General features: G+C 35.6%; 1 long non-coding RNA gene across 1 annotated transcript in view; it reads right to left on the bottom strand.

Moving 5' to 3' along the window:
* Window positions 1-16,894, bottom strand: part of LOC116273814 — a 36,632-nt gene extending 19,738 nt beyond the window's left edge. The window contains exon 1 of the long non-coding RNA XR_004182252.1: window positions 14,903-16,894. This is a non-coding gene — a long non-coding RNA (uncharacterized LOC116273814). The remainder of the gene's footprint in view (window positions 1-14,902) is intronic.
* Window positions 16,895-17,351: the final 457 nt, after the last annotated feature.

Here is a 17,351-nt window from a genome sequence, read left to right as displayed (position 1 = left end):
TGGTGTATATGTGCCACATTTTCTTTATCCAATATATATTGGTTGCTTAGGTTGATTCCACATCTTTGCTACTGTGAATAGTGCTGCGGTGAACATATGGGTACATGTGTCTTTTTGGTAGAATGATTTATTGTTCTTTGGATATATATTGAATAACGGGATGGCTGCGTCACAAAGGTTGTTCTATTTTTAGTTCTTTGAGAAATCTCCACAACTGCTTTCCACAGTGGCTGAACTAATTTACATTCCCATCAATAATGTATGAGCATTCTCTTTTCTTCATAGCCCTGCCAATATTTGTTATTTTTTGACTTTTTAATAATAGTCTTTCTGACTGGTGTGAGATGGTTTGTCATCGTGGTTTTGATTTGTATTTCTCTGATGATTAGAAATGATGAGCATTTTTTCATATTTTTCTTGTCCACTTGTATGTCTTTTGAGAAGTGTCTGTTCACGTCTTTTTCCCACTTTTTAATGGGGTTATTTGTTTTTTTGCTTGCTGATTTAAGTTTCTTATAGATTGTGTGTATTAGTCATTTGTCAGATGCACAGTTTGCTAATATTTTCTCCTATTCTGTAGGTTGTCTATTTACTCTGCTGATAAGTTTCTTTTGCTGTGGCAGAAGCTATTTTCTTTAATTAGGTCCCACTTGTCAATTTTTGTTTTTGTTGCAAATGCTTTTGAGGACTTAGTCATGAATTATTTGCCAAAGCCAAAGTAAAACAGAAAAAAAAGTATTTCCTAGGATTTCTTCAGGATTTTTATAGTTTAAGGTGTTACGTTTAAGTCTTCAAGCCACCTTGATTAATTTTTGTATATGGTAATAGGTAGGAGTCTAGTTTCACTCTTCAACACGTGGATACCCAGTTATCCCAGCACATAGCAAGGATAAATCATTTCCCCATTGCTTATTTTTGTCAACCTTGTCAAAGATCAGATGGTTGTAGTTGTGTGACTTTATTTCTGGGTTATCTATTCTATTCCATTATATGACCACATTACTTCTTTATTTAAACACTATCATATGTTAATTCCTCGATGGTAACAATAGACACTGCGGACTACTGGAGCGGGGAGAGAGGGAAGGAGCAAAGGCTGAAAAAGTGCCTGTTGGGTACTATGCTCATTACCTGGATGACAAGTTCAATCATACATCAAACCTCAGCATCATGCAATATATCCATGTAACAAACCTGCACATGTCCCCCTTGAATCTAAAATAAAAGTTGATTCTGTTTATTCTGTTTACAGAACCGAAGACAAGAACCACATGATTATCTCAATAGATGCAGAAAAGGCTTTTGACAAAATTCAACAGCCCTTCATGCTAAAAACGCTCAATAAATTCGGTATTGATGGAACAAGCGGGAACGCACTCAAAAATCATAAGAGCTATTTATGACAAACCCACAGCCAATATCACTGAATGGGCAAAACTGGAAAAATTCCCTTTGAAAACTGGCACAAGATAGATGCCCTCTCACCACTCCTATTCAACATAGTTGGAAGTTCTGGCTAGGGCAATCAGGCAAGAGAAAGAAATCAAGGGTATTCAGTTAGAAAGAAGAATAAATTGTCCCTCTTGCAGATGACATGATTGTATATTTAGAAAACCCCATTGTCTCAGCCCAACATCTCCTTAAGCTGATAAGCAACTTCAGCAAAGTCTCAGGATACAAAATTAATGTGCAAAATCACAAGCATTCTTATACACCATAACAGACAAAACACAGAGCCAAATCGTGAATGAACTTCCATTCACAATTGCTTCAAAGAAAATGAAATACCTAGGAATCCAACTTACAAGGATGTGGGAAGGACCTCTTCAAGGAGAACTACAAACCACTGCTCAGTGAAATAAAAGAGGACACTCTAACAAATGGAAGAACATACCATGCTCATGGATAGGAAGAATCAATATCGCGGAAATGGCCACACTGCCCAAGAGATGATAGACGAATGCCATCCCCATCAAGCTACCAATGACTTTCTTCACAGAATTGGAAAAGCTGCTTTAAAGTTCTATGGAACCAAAAAGAGCCCTCGCATCTCCAGACAATCCCTAAGTCAAAAGAACGAAAGCTGGAGGCATCACACCTTAACTTCAAACTATACTACAGCTACAGTAACCAAAAACAGCATGGTACTGGTGATCAAACAGAGATATAGACCAATGGAACAGAAACAGAGTCCTCTCAGAAATAATACTCACACATCTACAGCCATCTGATCTTTGACAAACCTGACAAACAAGAAATGGGAAAGGATTCCTATTTAATAAATGGTGCTGGGAAAATTGGCTAGCCATAAGTAGAAAGCTGAAACTGGATCCTTTCCTTACTCCTTATATGAAAATTAATTCAAGATGGATTAGAGACTTAAATGTTAGACCTAATACCATAAAAACCCTAGAAGAAAACCTAGGTAATACCATTCAGGACATAGGCATGGGCAAAGACTTCATGTCTAAAACACCAAAAGCTACGGCAGCAAAAGCCAAAATTGACAAATGGGATCTCATTAAACTAAAGAGCTTCTGCACAGCAAAAGAAACTACCATCAGAGTGAACAGGCAACCTACAGAATGGGAGAAAATTTTTGCAATCTACTCATCTGACAAAGGGCTAATATCCAGAACCTACAAAGAACTCAAACAAATTTACAAGAAAAAAACAAACAACCCCATCAAAAAGTGGGCAAAGGATATGAATAGACATTTCTCAAAAGAAGACATTCATACAGCCAACAGACACATGAAAAAATGCTCATCATCACTGGCCATCAGAGAAATGCAAATCAAAACCACAATGAGATACCATCTCACACCAGTTAGAATGGCGATCATTAAAAAGTCAAGAAACAACAGGTGCTGGAGAGGATGTGGAGAAATAGGAACGCTTTTACACTGTTGGTGGGATTGTAAACTAGTTCAACCCTTATGGAAAATGGTATGGCGATTCCTCAAGGATCTAGAACTAGATGTACCATATGACCCAGCCATCCCATTACTGGGTATATACCCAAAGGATTATAAATCATGCTGCTATAAAGACACATGCACACGTATGTTTATTGTGGCACTATTCACAATAGCAAAGACTTGGAATCAACCCAAATGTCCATCAGTGACAGATTGGATTAAGAAAATGTGGCACATATACACCATGGAATACTATGCAGCTATAAAAAGGGATGAGTTTGTGTCCTTTGTAGGGACATGGATGCAGCTGGAAACCATCATTCTTAGCAAACTATCACAAGAACAGAAAACCAAACACCACATGTTCTCACTCATAGGTGGGAACTGAACAATGAGATCACTTGGACTCGGGGAGGGGAACATCACACACCGGGGCCTATCATGGGGAGGGGGAAGGGGGGAGGGATTGCATTGGGAGTTATACCTGATGTAAATGACGAGTTGATGGGTGCTGACGAGTTGATGGGTGCAGCACAGCAACATGGCACAAGTATACATATTTAACAAACCTGCACGTTATGCACATGTACCCTAGAACTTAAAGTATAATAATAATAAAAAATAAATTTAAAAAAAACAAAAAAACAAAAAAACAACAACAAAAAATAAATAAATAAAAGTTGAAATCATTTTTTAAAAACCACAACCTATAGAATAAAATACAAATAGTTCAGCTTTATGTCTGGATTGTCTTTATCCAAAGAATCCTAGCATTTTCTTTAAGCATTTCTTATTTATCTCATGAACTGTACTGTTTATTCGGCCCTCTAGCCTTTTGTATATGCCCATTTTAAAACCATGAAATGACCTTATTCCCTTGTTGATTTAACAAAATCTTTCTCAACCTTCTGGACTTACCTCAAGACCCAATTCAAATATCATCCTCTCTGAGAAGCCTGTTTTGACACTTTATATCACCAGGGAAATTAATTTTATCTACATTTATTTAACGTAGTACAAAACCTTTAGCATTTATTTTCTACATTTTGTTATTTGCTTTGTGTGTATTAACATCTGGGCAATTTGATGCATTTTATATTTTCCCCATCCTTTAGAACCTCACATAGGGTCTGAAACAGAGAATGAATATATAAATATTTGTGAATGAAAAAATATGATTTTTATTATTAGCCATGAATTTAAAATGGGCTCCTTTTTGGTAAATGGACTTCTGAATTGTGAGGAATCTATTTTCAGTAGGTTGTCTTATACAAAATTTTTCAACTGAAAAATTGTTTAATTCTTCCTATGTGATCTATAACACTGCTGAAATATCACCATCAGCAAGCAGTTTACTCTGTAGTGCTGAGAATGACATATAAACAATTAACAGTATTGCAAGTCAGATTACAAATTCTAGAAGTACAAGAAAATGCTTATGGGATAGAAGAGAAAGAATCAATTAATTTTGGTTGGTACCCAGCATTGCAAATAAAACCACATAAAACAGAGGGGGACACAATCTCAAATGGCACTCAAAATGGTCAACTAAATGAACACTGTGGGTTTTTAAAATTCTGCATAAATGTGGTATATGGTGAACAAATTCTGTCCTCTAAACTAAATTACTTTTTAAATTTACAACTGCAGTCATGATTTATAAAGCATTCACAAACACTCACACATGCAAGACTGCCAAAGGCAGTAATTTCATTGGCTGAGCATTCAGTCCTACTTTTAAATTAAAGGCAAAGATTAACATGTGTTAAAGTGAGGGTTTGCTAAGGCTTAACTATGGGTATCAGATTGCCTAAATAAAGCAGTAAGTCAAATACCAGGCCAAGCCAAAAGTGTTTGTTCTTCACTTAGGCTTCCAACCCCAGGCATCATGTATTTAAGAGCAAGCTCAAAGGCAAGCTTTTGGAAAATAGAGTATAATGTTGGCATGCAAGTCATTCCCAATTAAACAAACTAATTCCCAAGAACAAAACTACAATAAATTGTCTGAGAATTCAAGAGAACAAAGCCCAGTGTGGGATGACATTTTGTTTTTCTCATCTCATTACGTTTCTTCCCTATCCCTCTCATTAAGAACTGGCATGAAATGCTCTGTGGGGTTTGATCAGAAATACATAGAGAATTTAGACTTGCTGTAAAAGCACTTGTTTTGCAGCCTCCTTGGGTTTGGTAGTAGCTGTCTGAATGAGCAGTCTTGGTGATTCTAAGGAAAGTCTAGTGGGACTTTGCTACATGTCCTCCTGAAATTCATACGTTAAAAATCTAGACCCAAGGTGATGGTATTAGAAGGTAGGGACTTTGGGGAGGTGATTAGGCTCCACCTGTATGAATGAGCTCAGTATCTTTATAATAGAGGCCCAAGGGAGTTTGTTTGCTCTGTCCACTAAGTGAGGGCACAGCAATGAATCATCTATGAACCAAATAGCAGCCCTTTAGCAGATTCTGAATTGGCTGGCACCTTGATATTGAAGTGCTCAAACTCCAGAACTATGAGAAAATAAGTTTCTAAATTTGCCATCTTCAAAGAAAGTCCAAGTGCCAGTAAGCTGTAGGGAAAGTGGTATGTTATTTATTTAATTCATCTAGTAAACAGTGCTTCAGAGAACAGAGAGAGACATTTTCACATTTGTCCCACCAAAGTCAAGTTGGTTGGCTGGACTTGAAAAATTTAAAATTTTACTTAAAAGAAAAAAAAAAAATACATCTTTTCAGGCTGTCACAATTAGCTATCAAAACATATAATTTCATTACATTGATTTTGCTATCAAACATTTAGTAAAAGACACTTTTTTATTCAAATTATCCATTGTTGGACTGTGTTATTTTCATTTGCATTATTTCAAAAATGCATTTGTAGTTCATGCATAATGAATGAGTGACTAATAATACACAGATATATTCCAAAGTGCTTTCATTCTTGATTATTCATGACATTTATTTTCTATTCATCTGGCAGGGTAAAGAGCTCTAGGGAGCAAGATGACCTTTTCATACATGACCAATAAGAGATGAAAATGTATTTTATATGAGTAATCTCTCTATTGATCGGGATACTATCAAGGATTATTTCAAATACATCATTGTTATTTGGCCAGTACATATCAGTATGGCACAGTGGCCAGCATCGATTTTCATTGGTCAGTACGCTGATAAATAGTTGTAATAATCGGAATAGAAATACATATATACACATGACAGTTATTTAGCTCACATTATATTGTGCCTTTTCATTTTTTAAAATAAACTCATTTTCAAGAACAATTTGAAAGTAAGATTCGTATTACCATGGACACTAATAGCTTTCACTTTCTGTGTCTGTTCCTTTACCTCCACCCTCACGGTAACACCCATTCTATCGTTGTGACATTCTGTGCTCTTCCCCTATCAATTCTCAGAAGCAAACTTCACATGTCATTTATATTTTTACTTAATCCGTTAGAAATCCCAGTATATTTTTCATATGTCATAACATTTTTTAAACTATACATTTGCCACTTTCAAAGAAGATCCAAATGCCAGTAAGCATTGGGAAGGTGGTATGTTTTATTATTTAACTCAATCAACATATGCTGAGCATCTACTATGAGCCAGGAACAACGAGCTGTGTGATGACTGGTTGGAAGAAACAGATTGGAGCTTATCAGTTGGGTTATGGTGGAATGTCTGGTTATTGAGTCAACTCATGTACTTTAATAGGATCTCTGATTGGCCCATTTTGGGAAACCAGAAAATGTTGAGTACAATCCTGCCATCATGATTTTCAAATTAACACCTTTTTTTCCATCTCTTTTATACCTCTTCATAGGATGGTAAGTCTGACAGCAGCCTGTTGTGTCACTTCTCAGAGCAATACTTTTTCTGATGTTGACTCTTACTTAGGCCCATATCATATACATTTCATTAATAAAAAGCACCTAGAATATAAATTATCATAGCAAAAACATCAATGTCCTCTCTACTTTACAGATGAAGTCATTCACAATCCAGAGACCTGATAACCTTCCCAGAGTCACACATCTATTAGCAGCAGATTATCCTAATTCATCAGAGACTTCACTAGAATGAGCTCAGAATTAATATCCAAAGGATCTTTTTTTGTCTATTTAGTTCATATTAGTTAAGCTATTATTAATTAATTGATTAAACTAATATTTCTATCCTTTTTGTTTTTAACATGAATGTTCACCAATATGTTTTCATTTATCCTATTTTATATGAGTAATCCTAACAGTGCATGGCTATCATGCTCTCATTTTCAAGGGAATGATATATACTTCCTGTATGTACTTCATAATACTTCTTAACTAGATGTGAGAAAATAAGTGTATCTCTATGACAGCACTCAGAGAAGACAAGATGGAATGAAAACGTACTAACTAAAAGTTGTTTATCTTATTTTCCAAAAATATTGATCTTAATAATTCATATTTTAAACACTAGAAAGTAAAATGACCTCTGTAAAATTATTCCTGCAGAACTAATATTTTCAAACTCAGAGACTATTTCAGAATGAACACTGGTTCTAATTGCTTTCTTTATAATATAAATTCTGTTTTATTAATGACTTACCATCTTTTTGCCAGAAAGTACAGTACTTTGTGTTAGAATAACAAACAGAAGAGGAAGTGGTTTCAACAACCATTAATTATTGCTCAAAACATTATAATTAACCATACTCCATTTGTTCTCATATATAAACATAATAGAAGGGACAGCTAATGACATCTCAAAGGAACGAATAATTCAAAACTGCACCTAATAATTTATTGGCATACGTGGCTTAACTACAACGGAAATCGCATCCAGTGCTTGCTTGAAAACATTAGCCTCCGGGCTGTAAAGAAAGAACACTAAAGGAGAGGTAACCATGAACATATAATATTGTTTGGACTCTGAATTTTTTTTTTTTTTTTTTTTGGACGGAGTCTCGCTCACTGCAAGCTCCGCCTCCCGGGTTCACGCCATTCTCCTGCCTCGGCCTCCTGAGTAGCTGGGACTACAAGCACCCGCCACCACGCCCGGCTAATTTTTTGTATTTTTCAGTAGAGACAGGATTTCACCGTGTTAGCCAGGATGGTCTCGATCTCCTGAGCTCGTGATCCGCCCGCCTCAGCCTCCCAAAGTGCTGGGATTACAGGCGTGAGCCACTGCACCTGGCCCTGGACTCTGATTTTTAACTAATGGGATTTACATGACCAGTGGGAGAAAGACTCATAGTTTAGGGAAACTTCATTGTTTCCACAAAATTTCTAAAACAAAACAAAACAAAAACAAACAAACAAACAAAAGACTTGTCTGTTAATCCCTGAACTGTCTGTCTGAAAGTTGTAAGTACTGTTTGTAGCTGATTCTACCAACCAAAAATTTAACATCTGCCATTTTTCTACAGAGCTCTGCACATGAAGCATTTTTTTTATTTTCACAAATCAGTACTTCTTATGTGGCACTCCCTGATGACTCCACCTATCCAGGACTACATGCGGCCTTTTCTCTTTCCCATGTCACCTATGTTTGTGTACAATGAGGCCAAAGTAATTTTAAGAAAAACATGTGCTTTTACAATCACTAGAGCTATTAGAAATTTAGCTAATAATAGAGTTATTTTTCAACATTAATGGAACTCTAATAATAATAATAGAGTTACCCCCAACACTATTATCACCATTTTTAAACCACTAATGGTATTATTTTAATTTGTGTTTTAAAGATGGAACAATAAAATTGTTCCCTACCAAAAATATTAATTTGTGTACTTTTTATTTCATCATAAATAATAAAAAAGTCAAATGTTTGCACTAAATGGTTTACATATAAAGTGTGGCTTTTTGTATCTATAGGATTCATCATATTTAATAGAATAATTAATAATGAATACAGCAGAAAGTTTGAAGAATCACTTCTCTAGGACATTAGATGATTAAGTTTTTTTCTAATTCAAGATAAAATTTAGATATGAATTAGAGGGCATAAAATAAGGAGAGAAGTAAAAAAGCTTTTTTACATAGTAAAGACTTGTAACAAAGAACACTTTTATGAACTGTTACTGTTTAAAATTTATAAAAATAAATTTTGATGGAAATCCCTATGAATTTCACAGGTTGGGATGCTGATAGATCAAAGTGCTAATCCATATTAAAGTTATATGATTTGAAGACTTTGTTATTTGCAGTGAATTCATGAAAATGGCTCAATAGAATTTCAGGCCAGCAAGACTTATACCTTTATTAATTCATCAGTCTTTCATTTCAATGAGTTTTATTGAACTTCACTACTATGGGTGAGGCACAGAGATTGCCCCTATAAAGATAATGTCAGTTAGGACTCTCCTCTGCACTCTTACAGCATACCCCTCACTAGATCCCCTGCTTCCACCCCTGCTCACCGTAATTTATTTTTCACATTGAAGCCAAGCTAATTTTTCTAAAATATGATTCTAATCATTTGACTCACACCTGCAACCAGTCAATGGCATTCTGTTGAACACAAAATACAATGTAAACTCCTTAACGGGGTTTTCCAGCTTCTTTATAATCTGACGCCTGCTTCCCTGCAGCCTTGCCACTATAGGTCCTCTGCCTCCCTGCTCACTACACCACAGCTTTTTGCCTTTTAGATTTTCGTGGACATCACGAAAGGACATCTTTCTATCTTTAAGGTTTTTTTATTTTTACTTTTTTTGTTCTGAAATGCTCAAATGCTCACCTCCACGTTATTGGCCTGGACAACTCCTACTCATCCTCCATCCTTAACAGAAAGACACCATCAGAGCAACATTCCCTTAATTGTCAATCTGAATTAGGTCGTTCTGATTTGTACTCGATACATGTGTCTCTCTAGTTATTTAATAGAAGTCTCTCTCAGGAGACCGTACACTCCATGAGTGCACAAGTCCTGTCTACTATATTAAGCATTGTGCACACAGCATTGAGCATAATGCCTGACATATAGGACACAGCGTTGAAAATTGATCATTACATGTTTGATCAAATGAGTGTGTGAATGTTCTAATGGTACCTGGATACATGCAAGCTCTTCTTTTAAAGGAATTAAATTAATCCACCAACCTTTAATCTTCGTGTCCAATTTCTAAATTGAGATATGTGAATATGACAAAAAGGGAAGGCTTTTTAGAGAGACTGACATAAATTAGAAAGTTTTAGAAAATTTGAAAATTTGACTAAATTAGAAAATTTGACTAAAAAGTCAAAGGAGGGAAAAAACAAGGAAATTACTAAAGAAACAAGTTAAAATAAGGGTAAGTGGACTTCTAATTTTATTATAACCGGCGTACTTGTAAGACAGTTCTTTTAAAATTGTTTACTGATAGATAAAAACAAGACCTTATTGTTTTGGTTTCATTTATTGCTGATAGACATTGAACATATTTTCATGTCCGTTAAGTATTTGTAATTTTGTTTCTGTTAACTGCTTTCCTTTGTTTACCTTTTTCTCATTGCTCAAGGTGATTTTATATGATACAGAAATTAGCTCTTTATGTGTTTACAGTGTATCAAATTTTTTCCTACCATTAACTGTATTTTGGCTTTATTTGTGATGTTTTTGACATACAATTTTACGTATGCAGTTTAATTGTTAACTTGTTTCCATGATGGATTCTGGGCCTTCCCCACTTAAAGATTATAAAAAATATTCCCGTGATGGCTCACACCTGTAATCCCAGAACTTTGGGAGGCCCAGGCAGGTGGATCATGAGGTCAGGAGAGCAGGACCATCCTGGCCAACATAGTGAAACCCTGTCTCTACTAAAAATACAAAAATTAGCCAGACGTGGCAGTGTGCACCTGTAGTCCCAGCTACTTGGGAGGCTGAGGCAGGAGAATAGCTTGAACATGGGAGTGGGAGGCTGCAGTGAGCTGAGATCGTGCCACTGCACTCCAGCCTGGGCAACAGAGCGAGACTCCGTCTCAAAAAAAAAAAAAAAAAAGAAAAGAAAAAGAAAAATTCCCCATATTCTCTTCTAGTATGGCTTAAAATCCTCATATCTTCAGACAATATGTTTATTAAATTCATTGAGGTTTGCTTTATACACGGAAAACTGCATTTATTTTAATTGTGCATTTTGAGTTTTGATTGTTTTGTACACCCACGAAACCACTACCACAACAATGGTACATAACATTGCCATCATCCCTTACAGATACTTTGTGCCTGTTTAAGTCAATCCTTTCTTATGCCTGCATACCAAGCAACTACTGGTCTGCTTTCTGTCACTAAATTTAGTTTGCATTTTCCTGAATTTTATATAAATGAAATCATATAGTATGCATTCTTTTGTGATGACTTCTTTTAATAGCAAAATGATTTTGAGACTTATCCAAATTATTGTATGTATCCATAGTTTATTCCCTTATATTGTAGAATACTATTCGGTGTGGTATATGAATACCACATTTGTTTGTTCATTCACCTACTAATTAATATTTGGGATGTTTCTACTTCATAGCTATTTTTAATATAGCGGCTATGAGTATACATGTGCAAGTCATTGCGTGGATGTATGCTTTCATTTATCTCAGTTAGGTAACTGTCAGTGAAATATATTTTTCAAAACTTTTAAGTTAACTTTTTAATAGACTGCTAGCCTATTGTACAATTCTCCATTTCCACCAACAGTAATGAGAATTTATTAGTACTTTTATGGTTTAATTTTATTTTCCTTTTAAATCTTTGACATATTAATAATTTATCTTGATAAAAATAAGGAGGTAGAAACATTACATGAGTCCAACAATCTAGGCAATTTGTCTCAATACCATTAACTGAATAACTATAGTTTCTCTACTCCTTTGAAATGGGGCAATTTCTGTATTTGTTGTTCTGTTTCTTCCTCTTCACGTATCATTTCTATATTATTTTAATGGTAGATTTATTTTAGAGGGGTGCTCTGGCTACAAAAATAATAAAGCCTAGAATAAAGCTGGCTTAAGCAGAGAAAAAAAAGAAATTCATACTATCATATAATGGCACTTTCAGAGTCTTATGAACCTAGACTGTTTTTTTGCAGTATTTCACTTAATGATGTCATCAGGGACCCAGTTCTTTCCATTTCTCAGTTTGGACATGCCAATGGTTGTCTTCATCTTCAAGCAGAAAGTGAGGTGGTTACAGAAGTTTCCAAAATCGAACTGATACCAATTAATACCCTGAAGAAGAATGAAACTGACTTCTTTTCCCCCCTAAAAAACAGTAAAGGCTCTCCTCCCATGTCATTTGTCCCAACTGGCTAACATTTGTCATTCCCTGAATCAACCGTAGGCAAATAAAATGGAGATATCATTATTGGCTTAAATTAAGGATCTTCAGACAGAATGGATGTGGAAAAATCAGCCACTAAATCTGCCATATTTATTTAAAAAAGTAACATTTCAGGACAACTCCACCTCAACTCTTCACTAACTTTCTTAGCTATTCTCATGTTTATATTTCCCTATACACTATAGGATCCGATTCTTAAAGTTTTAAAAGATCTTATTTTGTTTTTGTATGGAATACTACTACATGTCCTATAATGTACAGGCAGTTGACATCTTTAAAATATTAAGACATTCAATCCAGGAAGAAAATAGGCTTTATCCTTTATTCTGGCTTTATAATTTATCTTTTACTAGAATTTTAATATTTTCTTTATATAGACTACTAATTTTCATGTTACAAAGGTTTTAATATTTTTGTTATTATTATAAACAGGATTCCTCCATCACATAATGTTATTTATTATTTGTATATGTAACAACTATTGCTTTTTTTTTTTGAGATGGAGTCTGACTCTTTGGCCCAGGCTGGAGTGCAATAGCACGATCTCAGATCACTGCAACCTCTGCCTCCTGGGTTCAAGCAATTCTCCTGCCTCAGCCTTATGAGTAGCTGGGATTTTAAGTGCATGCCACCACGTCCGGCTAATTTTTGTATTTTCAGTAGAGACGGGATTTCACCATGTTGGCCAGACTGGACACGAACTCCTGACCTCAAATGATCCACCTGCCTCAGCCTCCCAAAGTGCTTGGATTACAGGCATTAGTCACCATGCCCAGCCATCTATTTTTTTAAAAAAAAATGAATTTTGAAATCAACTATTTTACTCAATTATCTCATTTTATCTTTTATAGTTTCTCAGACATTTCTTTTAAATTTTCTAGGTATAAAATCATATTATCTGCAAATAATTTCAATTATATCATCTCATTTTTACCTTTTATATTATCCTTCTCTCTTTTTTTTTTAACTTAACATTCTACCAGAGCAACATTAAATCTACTAGTAATAATTATTGGATGCTTCTGGTATTTTGCAGTTAAGCACATGATTCCATATTTGTTAGAAATACATCTTTTTCCATGTGAAGAAAATATTCTTCTTGGTCAATTACCAAGAATAAAGTTGAATTCTATTATATGCATTTTCATTGGCAATTTTTGATGGAATATAATGAAGAAAATTAATAGATTTTCAAATATGAACCATCCTTGCATTCTTGAGATTGAATACAATCGACTGTTCTAGATAACTCAATTAATATGCTACTGCATTCTCTCTGAGATTAATTCCTTTATCATTTGTATCATTGTATGTAAGTAGAATTACTTTGAAATTTTTTTCTTACAGAATGTTAAAATTAAAGTTTTTGATGAAACACCAAGATAAAATATAATGTACTAGACATTCCCCTATTCCAAGTTTGGTGTTTATATCTCATGCAAAATTTATAATGAAAATATCCATTGACTCGCCACACAACTCTTTAAGCCCTGGATCATCTTTAACATTTTCAGCAGTTGAGAGTTGGCAATAAAGATAAAGTTTTGCAGAAAGAAATTTTGAGAGCATCATCAGGTTTCTAGGACTCCTAATGTCATAGTGGGGAAGACGTGGTATTTGGTTCTCACCTCGAAGGCAGTAAGAGAGGTTTTGAAGAGGCTACCCTGTAAAGCTTTATTTGTATCTCACAAAGTTTGTGACTCATGCCTTGTAAAGCTCAAGTGATACTTGGCAACAGAATAAAAGGCTAAAACTAAGAAGTTACTTCTTTTCCCTCTGAAAGTGGGTGAAATATGGGTTAATCACGGCACTCGCATATAGATTCCAAGTAGAAATGTCAGCCTGGGGTTATTTCAAGTGGGATCCACTTCAAGAGGGTAGCTTTTTAGGGTGAGAAACAACAGATGGAAACGGATGTGGACTGGAAATCCAAGAGGAAATTCTATGTCATGGGGCTAGGCCTGACAAAGAAAAATACTGCCCATGCTCCAGGAGTTTTTAAAAAGGTACTCTTGCAGAGAAATTGTCAAAGAACACTCATAAGTACCCTAAAAGTGAAAAACATTGTTTGCTTTAAATATCTGTAATGCGCAGAAGTCATGAAGATATCTGTAAAATGTCAACTTTCTTACCTGCCTTACCTCTTCTATCATCCTTAACACCTCCCCTAATCCCACTCCCTAACTTTGACTCTGAGGGTGTTAAATTAAGAGATACTAGATAGGACAAAAATTAAATGAGAAGGAGAAAAAGAAATTTCAGCTCAAAGGAAACCCCAGCTGGAACGGAAAGGAAAAGATTTAAGTCAACTTCAAAGCTTTGGTCGTTACACAGGACTGGAAATTTCAAAAATCTGCAACTTAAAGGAATGGTCAGAAAGTTGTTTTTTTTTTTTTTTTAATTTATTTATTATTATTATACTTTAAGTTGTAGGGTACATGTGCATAACGTGCAGGTTTGTTACATATGTATACTTGTGCCATGTTGGTGTGCTGCACCCATCAACTCGTCATTTACATCAGGTATAACTCCCAATGCAATCCCTCCCCCCTCCCCCCTCCCCACTCCCCATGATAGGCCCCGGTGTGTGATGTTCCCCTTCCTGAGTCCAAGTGATCTCATTGTTCAGTGAAAGTTTTTTTTTTAATTTATGAGCAGAGACAATATCCTAAAACTAAGAAACTCACCTTTCCCTTTACTTAGAGTTTATTCTTCTTACAAAAAGAGAATTTGATTGAGTTAGTTGTCTTCATTGCATCCATTAAGGGCTTCTACTGGCCAAAGTTCATGTGAATCTTCTCAGGCATTGTTGTTTCCCTGTCTTCCCAGCACAGTCCATAAATAACCATTAGGATAAAATGATGGAAAAGAAAAAAGAGTAAAAAATAAAATAGTCTATCAAAAGTACATAAAATGAGCTCCTAAATCATAAAATTGAAATCACGATTTCATGTGTTCTTAAATAAAACAAAAATTACAAACCTCATCAAGATAGAAACAGCAAGCTACCACTACCAAGTCTGCCATGTAAACTGTAACCTCTCATAACTGGATCACACCAAGCCTATGGCTAATGTCGCTGTCTCAGATCCAGACATCTGTGGCCAGGAGAGCCCGGTTGCTTTCATTTACAATGGTCAAAGGTAGAATCATAACATTTTAGTAGTAAAAAGCTAGTTAGGATAACATTCTACAAAAAGGATTGTACACTTTTTGAAGGAATTTATGCATCTATTCTAGAAAGCAAAATCTGCTGTTCTGGAAATTTGCCATAAGATGTATACAGTTGTACTTCAGCCACAGAATTTCAATGGAGAGATACATAATTTGACACTCTGATGCTGAATTCTGCCCCAAACTCTGTAATTAACTATGCAGAATAGTGAGCATACATTCATAAAAATATATTTAATTATTTATTTAAACCACATTAATAAACATTAATTTGCCAATTGTTATAAATGTTACTTAAAGCCACTTAGAGGCATAATTTTAAAGTGCAATTTAACATTAATTTCATATCCTTTTTATCTTTTTCTTAATCATTTCACCCTGGATCATAAGCGATATTACAAAGATATAGTGATATTTTGTTCATTCATCTAGCACAGAATTTTGTAATAGCAGCGTGGCTGACGCTCTGAGCTGGATAATTACTTGTTGTGGGGGCTCTCCTGTGATTGTAGGATGTTTAGCAGTCCACTAGATGTCAGGAGTAACTACCCTTCAACTACCACCAGTTGTGACAACCCAAAATTTCTCCAGATAATTGTTAAATATACACCCTATTTCCAGTTGAGACCACTGCTTTAGCAGAACATTAAGGCTCCCCAGTTTACACACCTTGCAGTCGCTGCCATCCTAATCCTAGGGAGCTCATTGATTCTCATTGATTAAGACGTAAGACTAAGCTAACTAGACCTTAGTTTACTTTTATAACCTCTTCCGTACTCAAACACACATAGCAAGAAAGAAACAGGAGATTAGGATGCCTCTAGGAGCATCCTTGTACAGTTGACCCTCTTTATGCCGGAGAAGAGATAGGTTCCTGGACTCCCGCATGTACCAAAATCCCGCACATACTCAAATCCCAGTCAATCTTGTGGAAATTACCTATACGAAAAGTCAACCTTCCATATACTGGGTTTCCAGTCCAGTCTTTGGTTGAAAAGAAATCGGTGTATAAGTGGACTTGTGCGTTTCAAACCCATGTTCAAGAGTCAACTGTATTTGCACAATGCCAAAGTAGTATAAGGCAGGAAAATGTCTCAGCTTGCTTACCCCTCATCCCCAAAGCAGAACCTAATACTAAAGCTGTTATGAAACTGGATTATTCAGAAAAAGATCCCAAAGATAACTGTATTTGTTACTTCGATTAGAGGGTGTCATTTTCTTGCCAGCGGACTTAACCTGATACTTTCTCTCTTCCTTTAAAATCAGTTATGGGTTCTGCATTATATATGTAGTTCCTTGTTAGCTCCCAATAACCAGATCCAACTAACCAACTCTTAATTATTTGCATAAAATGCTGTTTTCGGTGACAAATTTCATCAGTTCAATAAACAGTGTCTCATGCAAAACAAACCATTTTGAATACAATAAAGCATTATTATCATTTCTATTTTTATTTTTTGAGAGAGAGTCTCACTCTTGCCGCCCAGGCTGGAGTGCAATGGTGCAATGTCGGCTCACTGCAAACTCTGCCTCCTGGGTTGAAGCGATTCTTTCTCCTAATCTTCCCTAGTAGCTGGGATTACAGGTGCCCACCACCACGCCCAGTCAATTTTTGTATTTTTAGTAAAGGTGGGGTTTCACCATCTTGGCCAGGCTGGTCTTGAACTCCTGACCTTGGTTGATCCACCCTCTTCAGCCTCCCAAAGTGCTAGGATTACAGGTGTGAGCCACCGTGCCCGACCAAAACATTATTTTTGAATTGAGATTTGCCTTGGTTTAGTGACAGGTTGTTATTGGAAAATCATGACCGCAGTTTACTCTAGATGGAACTGTTAGCCAGGAAGTCACGAATATTCCATTTCTCATTCTCAGAATGCTTCCTGCATTCCCAGAGGGGTGATTTTATGCAGTGGCAGAGTCAGTCTGATTTTCCTCTTGCTTCCCTTTCAAATTGCAGCATGA

Source organism: Papio anubis, chromosome 2 (genome assembly GCF_008728515.1).
Source record: "Papio anubis isolate 15944 chromosome 2, Panubis1.0, whole genome shotgun sequence".
Lineage (NCBI taxonomy): Eukaryota > Metazoa > Chordata > Mammalia > Primates > Cercopithecidae > Papio > Papio anubis.
This window is presented reverse-complemented; position numbering and strand designations above follow the sequence as displayed.